The sequence below is a fragment of the Zalophus californianus genome, chromosome 2, assembly GCF_009762305.2.
Source record: "Zalophus californianus isolate mZalCal1 chromosome 2, mZalCal1.pri.v2, whole genome shotgun sequence".
NCBI lineage: Eukaryota > Metazoa > Chordata > Mammalia > Carnivora > Otariidae > Zalophus > Zalophus californianus.
Window position 1 is genome coordinate 110,875,828 of NC_045596.1, and position 13,115 is coordinate 110,888,942.

Here is a 13,115-nt window from a genome sequence, read left to right on the forward strand (position 1 = left end):
AGTTTTTTTTTTTAATTTCAGAATTAATTAATAAGCAGTAATTCCATCCATATTAAAAAAAAGAGAGAGAATTCAAGAGTGAGTATTGTGTAAATATTTACTTTGGTTCTAAGTAGGCAAAAATAGAACTTGTCGATTCCAAATAACATATGCCACTGAAATACTCATTGGTTTCATTTTGTGGATTATGCATTAGGTTTTATGTACTTGTGAACTCTTAAGAAGCTTTCAAACTCAGCACAAAGATGGGAAATCCAAATGAATCACATTTCTAGATTAAAAATGAATTAAAAAAAAAACAAATATGCTTCCAAATATTCCTGAAAACCAGGAAAGGAAACGTAGAAAGACAAAAAGTAGCAAATCAATTTGGCTGAAACTTTAGTTTTTTTGTGACATGTCCTTTATGAATATTATCTGATTCTTTTATCATGGTTGTTACTACCTACTACAAAATATTAATCCTAGGATGTGCCACATAGGTTATTATGATAGCTATAACGTCATTTTATTTATGTTTTAGAATGATGGCTGCTTGAATTTAGCATTTACAACTACTAACATAATTATTCCCCTATAGAATTCTTAGTCATACCTGAGTCAACTTTACTTTACTTTCTTTACTACAAAATAAGTTGTAATTTTTTAAAAGTGACAAAGTATTTTTCAAAACTTCATTGGGGTAATATAAAATATCTTAAAGTAACTTGTCCAAAGTATATAATTATTATTTATGAAAATAAATATATACAGTATAGTAAAATTAACACCAAAAGAAGTGAAATAATTAATTGGTTGTAGTTTGATAACTATAGCCAGGAATCTACTCTGACTCTGTTCTAGAGAGATTCAAGGAATTGCTACTTAGTAGCTAAAGAAAGTTATATACATTCATTTCATTTCTGTGATGCTTCGGGGTTCAAATAATGATTGTTTCTGGTATCAGATGGCTGATATTCACATAATGCTGGGCTTCTCATCAAATATTGGGTAAATATGATATTCCATTCACAAATGAAATATTTTAAAAAATAATAGTTGTTGAGTCTGATTTGAGACACTACTCAAAAACCATCATGAATTACATTGTTTCATATGTGTTTTCCTTACTGCAAGTTGAATCTATTAATTGTTTGGTAAAGTAGAAGACATTCACAAGATTTATAGCAGAAACAATCACAGCAGATATTCACTGTATTATACTGAGGTTTTGTTGAGCTCATGGCATCCTTTGATTAACTGCCATTGGAGGCATAGTTTGCAAGAGGGCTGTGTCACAGCTCTGTGTCACCATGTTTCATGAAGTTACTGGTAGGCCTTTAGGGAGGGTAAGTGTATAAACATTCACGTAACAAGAGACGTATGGACAAGCTGTGAAAGTAATGACTAATTGACTGCCATTCGGGATTTATTTAAAAATCTTCTGAGTCCAGGTCCACTTCACATAATGATGAATGACGTCTCTTTCTCTAATAGAGGGAAACAGCAAGTTAGGCCCAGAGCAGACACTCCGAAGTGTGACTAGAAGTCATAGTGTTTCAGTCTGTGGAAATGAACAAATAGAGACAGAGTATATAAGAATTCCCGCTTAACTTTTTCAGTAGTGAATTAATAAATTAGGTATATAAAACACAATAATTTATTTATTTGAAGTCTTAAAATGTCAAATCAAATCAAAGCATATATGGTTGAAATTCAAAAGTTCTAATTTCAGAGATGTTTATTATTAGCTGAAGAAAGAAAGTATAGTTTCTGTTTTCTGTGAGGTGTAATTTATATTTTATTCATTCTGCTACAGTGTAGAATGGCCAAATGCCCACATTTTCTTCCTAACTTTCATGGTCTTAATAAAAAGGAGCACATGGGGCGCTTGGGTGGTTCAGTCGGTTAAACCATGGGACTTTTGATTTTGGCTCAAGTCGTGATCTCAGGGTTGTGAGACTGAGCCCTGCCTAGGGCTCTGTCCACAGCGGAGAGTCTGCTGGAGATTCTCTCTCCATCTCCCTTTGTCCAGCCCCCTGCTCATGCTCCCTCTCTCAAATAAACAAACCTTTTTTTTAAAGGAGTGCATTTTATCACAATTCATTTTCTCAATAATCATTCCTATCCCATCAATGAGTAAAGTCTCTCTTATATTTGGGTTCCCTCTAATCTGCCAAAAGAAGACAGAGTAGTTGGACAGAAGAGAAAGGGGACTGAATAAGCATTGCTAAGATAAAAAAAATCCTTTAAACATAAAAACTATTTCTTTAAACATAAAACTGTCTTTAAATGTAAAACTATGTTCTTTAAATATAATTGTTTCTTTAAATATAAAACTATGTGTTTCTTTAAATATAAAACTATTGCAGGATACTAAACTTTTAGTTCAAATTTAAGAGGACGCCACATAGGTAAAAATGGGAGTGTTAAGAAGAATTTGAATGACAGCATGTAAATAAAACCTGTAACATACCTTATGGTCTTAGTCTCATCCATGGTGCTAGCTTCTTGAACTTACTTTGGATCCAAAGACATGAAAGACTGTAGTTTTTAAACCTCTGACTATTTAGGTAGATCATTTTTGTTCCATGACTGGAGAGAGGTTGTGATTCAGGGATTTAAGTGGTAGAAAAGAAGGATATTGTGCGCTCTCCTGGCTTAAATACAAAATATTAGTTTATAATCTACTTTTCATTCACTCTTTTCAGTCTCATCAATTTAAAGAATTCAGTAGTACATTTCTCAGTATTCATATTTTGGAAAGTCCCCTAAATCATTCTCAGGCTACATGTGGCTTTAGATATATTCCCCATTTGTTCCTCACCAACATTACAGGAGCTTACTTAGTCACATTTGGGCAAAAGTACAGTTGGTGAGAGTTGAACATTTCTGATCATAAATATATTACTAATGCATGGAGAGGCTACAGATGGTAGACTGTTGTAAAATCTTACATGCTTTGACAAAATAGTAATGCATAAACTGGAGAAAAATGAAAAGAAAAGGAGAAAGTAGAATAAGCTTATAATTGCCTGCAGGTAATAGATAGAGGGCAAAAGATATTTATGAGATGACAATGTGAATGGAAGTAATGTAAAGGTGAAAGAAGGGCAATAAATGTATTCATGTCAAAAACTATGTACACATGAAATTTTATCCTACTTGCAAGCGAAGGAGTTAGCCTGCCACAGTTTCACAGAAGAGAGCAAGAGACAAGTGACTCCTGATTGAGAGAAAAGGACAAGATTGTGGCACAGCAGCAAAGGAGTTCCTCATTCCCTTTGATGTGAAAACGGGGTTCAGAATGAAGGGTCAAGAAGGGATTCTTAAAGCGTCTTCGGTGCAAATAGATGGTTTTATTAAAGCACAGGGACGGGACCCATGGGCAGAAAGAGTTGCACTGGGGTCATGAGGAGTGGCCCGTTATATGTTTTCCAGTTTGGGAGGGGTTTAGGGATAGTCTCAATCTCTAAGGACTTCAGAACAAGGTTTCCAGGATGTTGAGGGCCTAGCTATTTTTAGGAAAATGGTTTTTATCACTGTCTAGTAAAACCCTAATCATGAGATCCTTCAAATGTCTATCAGTGGGCCAAATGCTGGGAGAATGATTGCTAGCTAACATATATTATGGCAGCCAAGGGCGGGGGGCAGGTAGAGATAAAGGAAGTTTCCAAAGGAATTTTTGTATGTTCAAGGAGATTTACAGAATCCTGGGGTTGGGATAATGTTAAGCTAAGATTACCTTTTGCCCTTAGCAAAGTATTAACATCAAGGCAGTTGAGTTCCTAGAGGAAGGTCACTCTGCCTGTCTCAAGGACATGTCAATGGGCTGTAGGTTGTAAGGAAATTTAATTTTTTTTTTCTTTTGCCTTTGTTTCTCACAGCACCTTCACTTCCCTTACTCCCAGGTCCTGAGGGGGTGATGTTGAGAAGGGCACAGGTGGATGCTGCTCATAGAGTAGGTTCAACGTCACAGGTGAGGAACCTAAAATTTAGGAAACTTTAGTTTTTTAATTTGGGCTGGTAGAATACTTGCCCAAACTTTGCCACAGATGGAGACACCATTTTTATTTTCCTAGTCAGAAAACAAATATGTTCACTTCCTGAAGATAGTCACGATCTCAATCTTCCAAGACTGTTTGCAATCCAAATGTCCTGAAAAAATAGTTGAGAACAAAAGCTTATGCAGACATGCAAAAATACCATGAAGAATTGTCTCCCAACAATTAGAAGAAAGGTAACCACCAGAAAAAAAAAATAAATAAAATTTCCAAACTACCAAGACAAAACAAACAAAATAAAACAAAAAATATCAATAAAAATAGACCAGTATGTGAAAAATACTGCATAAATATGACACAAAGGAAATATGAAATACAATGATGGAAGATATGAGACTGAACATATAAGTTCTACCACCAAGTGTAAATGGAATTGCTCCTTTCTTAGAAGACAAATATTTTCAGAATGGCTTGCAAAGAAAAGTTCATGTGTATATTTCTAAAAGGTATACGCCTAAAAGAAAAAGATACTAAAATGAAAGAGAGACAAAAAGGTATACCACGTGAATACAGTCCTAAGTGAAATTGGCATTGGTACCTAAAAAGGTGAAATTCATAGCAACAAAATCAAGACAAAAGACCCTTCATAATACATTAGCACAATTTCCATAATGAAGACATAACAGTCATAAACATCCATGAACCAAGTAAGACAGCAGCCATTTTCAAAAAGCACCACTGACAAAATTGACAATAAATTAACAGAAACAATAAAAATAGGTGACTTCAACATATCACTCTTGACCTAAGACAGGCCAAATTGTTAAACTGTAAGTAATAATTTATAATCTTATAATATATAAATGGTATAACCAATAAGGTAAATTCTATGGATGCATGGTGAACTTTGCATTTAGATAACAACTTATTTTCAAGTGCACATGGAGATTTCAAAAGAGGAAACGGGATAAGGATATAATAATTTGATTTATGTATATTAATTAAAATAAAATACATTACCAAAATGAAATATCGAAGAACGCGTTTATAATTAACTTTGTGACACATATTAATAAATCCCCTTCTTTCTTTTAAGCAATATTCTAGGCACTGCTGTGAATACATTGCTAAGTTCATGTATCTTCTCTTATACTTTGTGTAAATTGTGTATTCATGTATTGTTTCCCTGTTCTAATCCTCCATTAATATAACAATTGCATATAATTTTGATTCAGTTGCCAGAACCAAGGTATTTATTAAAACACACACACGCATACACAAGCAGAACAGCACCCATTTTCTTCATGCATAACATTCCAAACAAACAAACGAACAACAACAAAAAACAGATTGCTGAGGACTGCTTCCTATACTTTCATAATTGTAAATAACTTCAGAAAAATTGAGGATATGAAATTAAAAGTAAAGGAAATTGTACTAAAGTGAGATTTTGGTTAAAACTGAAATAAATGGCAGAATAAATAAAGAAAAGGAAAGCACTGTTGATTGTACATAAAAGAGAAAAATGAGAAGGTAATGAAAGTTGATTGTCGATTGCTCTATTTCCTGTGTGTTGCCTTCTGTAATGCATCTGCATGTCTTTTTCTGCTTTTATGATTTTAATTTCATTTCTTTGCAGTATTGCTGAAGCATAGGCTATATCAATATCAATGAACTATTAGAACGCCTCTTTTGAATTACATTTTTTTCAGCAAACCTTTTCTAAACAGGAACTAGCTGAGTCTTTTGAATATTCCAAAAGAAATTTTAAGCAGTTACCAGGAAACAGTACTTGTGCAGACTTTCAAAATAAAAAAACAAAGTATATTTTAACTTAATTAAATGAACATTTATTCAATTAGGATAATTTATAGGATCAGGAAGTAGCAAGGCTAAAAGCAATTGAAAGACATTCAGAAACCAGGCTATATTCATAAAGATTTTCTGTGTTTGGAAAAGAAGAAAATAAGTTGTCAGCTAATTTATTTATTAACAATTCTAAATTCTATTACAATTCTTATATTATTGGAAAATATATAACAGTACAGCTGTGTAAATATCCAATGACTTCCCATACATCACTGAAATAAAAATTCAAGTCAACATAATCATATGAAAGGATAGATACTCAACTGAGAACAAGTAAGGATGAGAGTTATGTCACCTCTTTTTCAGTAGAATTTTAGCTTTAATTTTTCATTTTAAATATCCCAGAATGAAGGTTCTACTCACTGATATAAGCATGCGTACCTTATACTTTTATTATTTCACTATATGGATATATTTTATCCAAATGAAATATCAAAAATACCACTTAATTCTATACAATAGAAAATAGTATCATATTCATTTGGAATTTGATTATGGAAAACATAGGGGTTTGGCTGATCAGATTTATGTGTATGTGCCAAGCGTTACTGGTGGTATGCTTCAACTTACATGGGTTACCTATTCCACACTGCTCATGTCCTTTTCTGCTTCTCCTATGTACTTGGCTGAAGACCATTGACCTTCCTTTGAAATATCATGGAGAAAAAAGTTCAACATACAGATAAGTTTATCTTATCATAGAAAAATTTTCACTGTATTTCAATTGGGATATATGTTGCAAAGACATTGTTCTGGGGAAAGTAGATGGGTCATTAAGTGTGAAAAAGTAAATTCTGTACCTGTACATGTAATGGGTTAGTTATGGATGGAAGCCTGCTTAGATGTTTGTCAGTCCATTTCCACTGATTTCATATCTTCTCTTCCCTCCATATTAAAAAAAAAAAAAGACATTGTATCTTAGCAGAGGAAGATAACTTGAAGAAACATACTCAAAACTGAAGCAGTCAGAAAACTCCAGAAGCCATTAGATTGGGCACTTGATCTGTAGGAGTTTAATTGTCCAAATGATCCAATATTTTTTCGAGCAAACAATATAAAAATGTCAAGATCACTGATATTTGTTCACGTGTGGGCTAGCAAGTATGCTGATGCAATTTACAACCTGATACTTCAGAATATCATGTGTGATTCCTTCATTTAAGTTTTCTTGTTTTGATGTTTATTTCCTTGGCTCCTTTTATTGCTAAAATAATAATGGGTCCCAGACAATTACCATCATCTATATATACCACACATATAGCTAAATGAGAGTGAGCCTACATATGATAGAATTTGGCATAGTGTCATAAGAACAAAAATAATCATCCAAATATCTATTCGTCTGAATCTTTCCTAGTAAAATAATCAGATTTTATTAAGTGATAATGGAGTTGTCCTATTTCTCTCTAGCCAAATCTTCTCTTCTTATCCCCAAAATAAATACTTAATATCCAATCTTTCAATATGATACAATAATAACTTAGTAAATTCTGTGTAAATCTTAACAAAGTTCATACTATATGAATTTAAGAACTACAATACATCCAAAAGAGGAAACTAATTTTGTAGATTTTGCTCATGAATTATAGTATTAAAAACCTTTATTTCAGGGGTGCCTGAGTGGCTCAGTTGGTTAAGCATCTGCCTTTGGTTCAGGTCATGATCCCAGGGTCTTGGGATCAAACCCCTCATTGGGCTCCCTGATCAGCTGGGAGCCTGCTTCTCCCTCTCCCTCTGCCCATACCCCCGCCCACCGTGTGTGATCTCTCTCTCTCTCTCTGTCAAATAAATAAATAAAATCTTTAAAAAGAAAAAAAAGTCTTTATTTCAGAGTTAAAAATAAATGTAGATTTCTTACCATTTGGACAAGTTGTTCTAAATGGGGAAAAATTACCTAAAATTACATATATCAGACTCCTGTGAAATTTTCTGAAATATTTCACAATAGTTCATAAATAATAAAAATATATTAAGGATAATTTTGTTAGGCATGAGGTTGTATCAAAACATTCCATAGCATTACCCCATGAAAGAATAACACTCAATACCTAAGGAAGGATGACTGCTGTAGAATCATCCCTAAACTTTATATTTTTCTTAGAAGAAAACCTATACTTTAGGATTCCAAACACTCTAAATTAGAACTTTTTCAAATTCATTTTCTCAGACCTCAAAACCAAATACTCATATACAGTATATCTAAAATAAGATGTAAGACTCTGCATTTTTAAAAACATCCATATGATAAGAACAAAAATGGTTTGTGAGCCATGTTTTGTGAAACATTACAATTATTTTTTTCTTGCTTTTTTTTTTTTTTTTAGTTTCGAAAAGTGCCTGGGTTGTCAAAACTCAGACTTCTAATGTTTGATGTTATAAAGTGTAGCTCCCAGGTTGTGGTGAGGAGAAGAAGGCAACTGATCAAGGGGCCTTCATTCTATGGCAGAGAATTACATATTCCCTCACCACTGACATCAAATTTGGCCTTCAAAGATGCATAAATATGTTCATCAGTGCTCTGGGCAAATCAACATCAAAATCCTGCCTCATTTAAGTTGGTTATCACTGGTGACACATACTAGAACTTTCAAAATAAGTTTAAATATTTCAGAGGAATAAAGATGTATGTCTCTTTAAGAATTCTAAAGAATGTTGAGCAATTTGCAGTTGATGATCTGTACTGATCACAAATGTATACCCTGTACAATACTGAGATTCACTATAAAGCAAGTAACTTCTCAGGTGGGCTTAGACACAGGTCTTGGTCCCTCAACTATGTGAGTCACTTGCAAATTGCTAACACAGAAAGAACTCACAACACTGCATCATTCAGAGATTTGTAACAGTTTTTGTTAGAGTATAGAACCAGTTTCAGGTCTGACATGTAAATTGCTTAGAAGTCTTCACTCCTGTCCTCACAAGAAGAAGAGTGAACAAACTGAATCAATTCAACAAATCTTAGTTCCATCAGAAGATTGAGTTGCAGAACAAATGGTTGTCCCCTAAACTGGAGAGCCAGGCAGATAACAGATAATCATAGCTTACCATGAACAGAAAACGTTGCTAGAGCTAGAATTGAAAGAAACACTCCAAGGTTAATTAACTAATTGTTGGAGACTGGCCATACACTAGCTTGAGAGATAAAGTTCCTGGAGACTGAGCCTTAGGAAATGCCCTACACTTTTGTTACTTTACTTCCAGGATCCTTACCACATTCTTAAGGTGAAGCTTAAAACAAAACAAAACAAACAAACAAACAAACAAAAAACAAACTTTGTTCCTGCGTTAGCAAGGTGAATGGAAAAGTAGCCATTTTGTAATTGCCCAAAGTTCTCTATTCTCTTCAACCAAGGAAAGACTATTTTACCAGAGCTTAACCAACCTAGAATAAGGGTAATATCTAACTTCAGCCATCACTAGTCTTCCATTCTTACTTAAGGACTAAATAAAGCTGAGAAGCCCTTGTGAGGATCACAGCCCATGGCTATAGGCTTACTAAAGTTCTGAGATCTAATCATAGAATTATAGAATGCTTCCTTTCTTCCCCCAAACTTCATCAATAGGGTGTATTTATCTCATGTTTATCAGGTATTATCTTACCTGATACATCCTGTCTAGCTTTCAACAAAAGTTACAAGGTATAGTGAAAGGCAAAAAACAAAAACAAACAAAAAACAAAACAAAACAAAAAACAAAAACGGTCTGAAGAAACAAAGCAAGCAACAGAAACATATTCAGATATGCCAAGGATTTTGAAATTTATCAGACTGGGGTATTAAAATAACTGAGTAATATGCTAAGGACTCTAATGTAAAGAGCAGACAACATACAAAGAGAGATGGGTAATAGATGCAACTCTAAGAAAGAATTCAAAAGAAATGGTAGAAATAAAAACATTGTAGCAGAAATGAAGAATGCCTTTTGTAGGATTGTCAGGAGATTGGAAAGAGTGAAGGAAAGAAAAATGGAGGTTGAGAACATGTCAATAGAAACATCCCAAACTAAAAAGGAAAGAGAAAAAAAATAATGAAAAAAAGGGGAGATGGGTAACAGAATATCCAAAAACTGCTGGACAATTTCAGAAAATATAACATATGTACAATGATAATACCAGATAGAGAAGAAATAGAGAAACAAAATATTTAAGGTAAGTGGCTGAGAATTTTCCAAAGTTAATAACAGAAAACAAACCACAGATCCAGGAAGCTCAGAGAACTGTGCCTAATTTATAAATGAAACTTCATGATTGGTATGTATTTACAGGAAAAAAACAGCAAATAATAGGGTTTGGTACTATCTGCGGCTTTAGCTCTCCACTGGAAGTCTTGGAGTATGTGCCCATGGATGGGTGGGTGGGGGGGCTACTGTACAACATTAAATGTTTATTTTAGAGAAGAAAAAGCTTATCAAATCTATGATTTAAACTTCCACCTTAAGAAACTAGAAAAAAGACAAATTAAATAAAAAACAAGAAGAAAAAGTAATCAATGACATTGAGGAGAAAAAATAGAGAAAAATTAATGGAACCAAATTTAGTTCTTTGAAAAGATTGATAAAATTAAAATACCTCTTGGGTGCCTGGATGGTTCAGTCATTAAGCATCTGCCTTCCACGCAGGTCATGATCCCAGGGTCCTGGGATCAGAATCAAGCCCCATGATGGGCTCCCTGCTGAGCCTCTCTCTGCCTGCCCACCCTCCTACACCCTGCTCTTGCTCTCTCTCTTGCATTCTCTCTCTCTCTCTAATATAAAAAAATTTTAAAAAATTGAAATACCTCTACACAGACTGATAAAGAAAAAGGGAAAAATCACAAATTATTCGTGTCAGGAATCAAAGAGGGGATTTCCCTACAGACTCTATGGACATTAAGAAGATTAAAAACAAACACTAACAACTCTATGACCAATTGCTTGATACAATCTACCAAAATTGAAGTCATAGTTTAGAATATCCCAACAAAGAACACTAGTTCTGGAGGGTTTCATTAGTGAATTCTACTATTTATGGAAAAAATAATGGCAATTCTACACCATCTCTTTCAGAAAACAGAGGAAGAAAAATACTTCTCAACTCACTTTATGAGGTCAGCATTACCCCCATATCAAATCGGACAAACACATTGAAGAAAACCATAAAAAGCCTTTAACACTTGAATTGCTAGATAACTGTTCTTTTGCATTCCACAAGCCTTCTACTTCAATGCCTCCTGAAAAACAGCAACTAAATAAAAAAAGAAAAGAAAAAGGAAGAAAAGTAAGAAAATTAAAAGTCCTCAGATATATCCATGTAGTTAAGGACCAAAGGAAATAATTCCTCAGCTTCAGGTCTCACACTGTATGCCCTCTGGTACATGGCATGAAGAGTGGAGCTTGGACTAATTTTAGATCCCATTTGTCCTGTGGTAGGCTGAATAACAACTCCAAAGATATTTTCTAGATTGTAATCAGTGACACCTATAAATAATCTCTACATGGCAAAAGAGACTTTTGGAGATGTAATTAAATTGAGGCTCTTGAGATGGGAAGGTTATCCTGGATTATCTGCTGGATTCTAAATGTAATCACAGGGGCTTTGATAAGGATGCAGAGGGAATCAGTTGCATTCTATAAACTAGCAATGAACATCTAAAGATGAAATTAAGGAAACAATTTCATTTACAATAACATCAAAGAAAAAATAAAGATAAATTTAACAAAAGAAGTGCAAGATATGTATTCTGAACACTGGAAAACATTGTTGAAAGAAGTTAAAGAAAACTTTAATAAAAAAGAATTCTTCCCATGTTCATGGATTGGAAGGCTTAACATCTTTAAGATGTCAATACTCCTCAAAATGATGTACACTTTCAAAGCAAACTCATCAAAATCCAGCTATATTTTTCAGAAATGAAATAGCTTATTCTAATATTCAAATAGAAATAAAAGACATCAAAGTACCTAAAACAATCTTGAAAAGGAAGAATAAAGTTATATATTTCACAATTTCAAAACTTACTACATAGCCACAGTAATCAAGACATTGTGGTATTGGTCTAAGGATTAACACATAAATCAATGCAGTAGAATTGAAAATCAGAAAAAAAATCTTAAAATTTATGGTCAATTGATTTTATACAAGTTTCCCAAAACAATTTACTGGAGAAAGAATAGACTTTTCAAGAAATAGAGTTGATACAATTGGATATCCACATGTAAAAGAATGAAGCTGGAACACTCTCTTACACCATACACAAAAATTAACTCAAAATGGAAGAACTAAATGTAAATGGAAGAACTAAATGTAAGAACTAAAACTAAACTTTTAGAAGAAAATATAGAAGAAAAAATAATATATATATATTATACACACACACACACACATATATAAGGGAGAGAGACATTTCTTGAAGGTAAATACATAAGTAGCAAATAAGCACATAGAAAGATGATCAACATCATCAGTCATCAGGGAAATGTAATCAAAACCACAATGAGATACAATTTTATACCCACTGGCATGGCCATAACAATGAAAAAGATAATAACAAGTGATGATAAAGATGTGGAAAAACTAGAATACTCTCCTTGCAGTTACTATAGAAAACAGTTTGGCAGTTCCTCAGAATGGTAAGCATAGGGTTAACTTATGACCCATTGATTTTATCCCTAAGTATATATCCAAGAGAATTGAAAATATATATCTACTCAAAAACTTATTCACAAATATTTATAGCAGGATTATTCATGATAGTCAAAAAGTAAAAACAATTGTCCATCAACTGATGAATAAACATACGTTCAAAGAATTAGATATTCTTTATAATAAAAGGGAATGAAATAATGCCAACATGCGACAATACGCAACAAGGTGAAAGATCCTTGAATATATAATGCTGAGTGAAAGTAGCTAGTCACAGAAGACCACATAGTATATGATTCCATGCAAATAAAATGTCTAAAATAGGCAGAACTATAGACAGAGAAAGTGGATTAGTGGTTGCCAGCGCTGAGAGGTGAGTGACTGCTAATGGGCATGGGGCTTTTGGGAGGTGGTTAAATGTTCTAAACTTACATTGTGGTGTGATAAAACAACACTGTGAATATAATAAAAAACATTGAATTGTACAGTTTCTATTGGTGAATTTTATGGTACTTGATTTATAGATATTTAAAGATGTCTTAAAAAAAAAAACAACTACGGTAAATAATACCACATTGGAGCATTGTAACAAGAAAAGCAAACTACTTTGGGGATTTATTCTTTAGCATTAGCTGTCCTTACTT